Source organism: Agrilus planipennis, unplaced genomic scaffold, assembly GCF_000699045.2.
Source record: "Agrilus planipennis isolate EAB-ADULT unplaced genomic scaffold, Apla_2.0 scaffold92, whole genome shotgun sequence".
NCBI classification, from domain to species: domain Eukaryota; kingdom Metazoa; phylum Arthropoda; class Insecta; order Coleoptera; family Buprestidae; genus Agrilus; species Agrilus planipennis.
In genome coordinates this window covers 93,259-95,617 of record NW_020438900.1, presented here as the reverse complement: position 1 = coordinate 95,617, position 2,359 = coordinate 93,259, and positions in this window count along the sequence as shown.

Here is a 2,359-nt window from a genome sequence, read left to right as displayed (position 1 = left end):
GTGTATCAGGATAGCTGTTCAATACTGTGGAAAACTCTAATTGTACAAACCTTTATACTTTTTAATATTTTAATTTTATTCATTAAACACATTCTAAAAATAGTGGAGCTGGATTCGTTTTTATTCACCCTAGACAACCAAAGGAAAAGCCTACATTATCAACCCACAAGTCAACCCGCCTAAGACATATGCAGCAGCAACAGCAAAGCGCGGAGAAGAAAAGGAAGCAAACATATCATACATATTGATCAGATCAGTAACCAGGCAAGACGCCAAAATAACAAGATAAGAAATACAGACAAAAATAAAATTAAGTAACCTCAAAGTCAAAGTTAAAAGCATAAAACAAAGACAAGACGGAAGCCTAAAAGTCAAATGTGATAATGAAGTAGAAAACCAAAGATTAATAGAGGAAGTAGAGAAGGTAACTGGAAATAAATACAAACCTACAGCCGATGAACTAGTAAATCCAAAAATTGAGATAATAAACATTAGTAATTCATATACCAAAGAACTTGAAAAGATAATCATTATCCAAAATCTAAAGGAAGACAAATACAACTACCTAAAAGTTACATACGTCAGGCACATCCAAAAGAAAAAGACATACACAGCATACGCAGAATTCAACAGATCCACCTATGAAAAGTTAATGGAAAAGAGGAAGTTATATATAAACTGGGAAATATGTCAAACATATGATGAAATTAATGATAAAAGACATACAAATGTAATGCATATAGACACAGCTATAAAAAATGTAACACCCACTATTGCTGTTGGTTTGCAGAGGAACATAGAACTGAAGAGTGCAAACCAAGTGGAATACAAAAATGCATAAACTATATAAAGTCAAACAAAAAATTCAAGCTCAAAAGGAACATAGAACACTCGGCTAACGCAAAGAACAAATGTGATACGTACAGGGGCTACAGACAATGCCAAATCAATAGAACAAATTACCACCACACTGTCGGACCAAAATCATAGAAATTAAACACAGACATGAATAAAAATTTCCTTAGCAATTTTGAGGAACACACATACGAAGAATAAGCCTATATCAAAAACCAAAGATGTGAAAGCCATACTAAACAGACATAAAATGACGTGGATAAATATACTCCACATAAATATACGAAGTCTAGACAAACACTTTGAGGAACTGCTTATACTTACAAAGCAGCTAGACACGCAGATAGATATTATAATATGCATAGAAACTTTTAAACTGGACAACACAAACCTTTACAAAATACCAAACTACATTCAGTAAAACACTATAAACTACCAAAACAGGAATGATGGAATAATTGTATACATAAATGAAGAACTGAAACACACAGAAAAAAAGATGCAACTGAGCAGCTGTGAAGTAATTGAAATCGAAATAGAACACGCTGATAAAGCAGCTCTACTGATTACGGCGATATATAGGCCACCATCTAACAACTATGAGCTTTTCCGGACAGCCCTACAAACATACGTTGAGGAGAAGTATTGAAACCAAAAGCACATTCTTGTAGGAGATCTACACATAGACCTTCTAAAAAATGACAATCCGCAAACAGAAAGGTACATAAATATCCTCCAGGACCATGTTTTTTTGCCAGCCATATATTCCCCAACCAGAATGTGCAAATGCAGGGAAATGTATCGACCACTCCTTCATAATGGTTTTCCAGATAACAAAGAAGCCATTCCAATAATCGTGGAAACATATATAACAGACCACTTCCTAATCTTCATAAGGATAACAACAACACGAACTAACAACAAACCCTGACAAAATATACACAAGTTAGACATGGGAAAACTAACGAGCTTGCTCAAAACACGTAAATGGGACGAAATCACAAACATGGCAGACCCACAGGATGCCACACACATTTATACAGAGCGTCAAGGGTTATATTGAAACGTACACGATAAAGATACAAAAACCCGAAATGAAAAGGAAAAGCTGGATAACCCAAGGTATAATAAACTCCATAAATGGAAGGGACAAAATGTACAAAGCACTAACAAAATCCGAAGACACGCGCAAACTAAATGAATTCAACAAATACAGGAATCTGCTTAACAAAGTTATAAAACAAGCAAAAGAAAAACCTATTAAAAAGAAATTACAACAAAACAACCGCAAAAACAACATGGAAAGCTATAGAGAAGATACTAAACCGGAAGAAAGGCAAATAAAAGAATCCAGAAATAAGCTTCATCAAGGAGAACGGGGGGGAGGGGAATGCCGAAGACAGTGCTAACGAACTGAACAAGTTCTTTGCCAACGTGGGATCGAACCTTGCTAAGAACCTAAAGAGACGAGAAGAGATGTACCATACACCCAAAAATACAATAG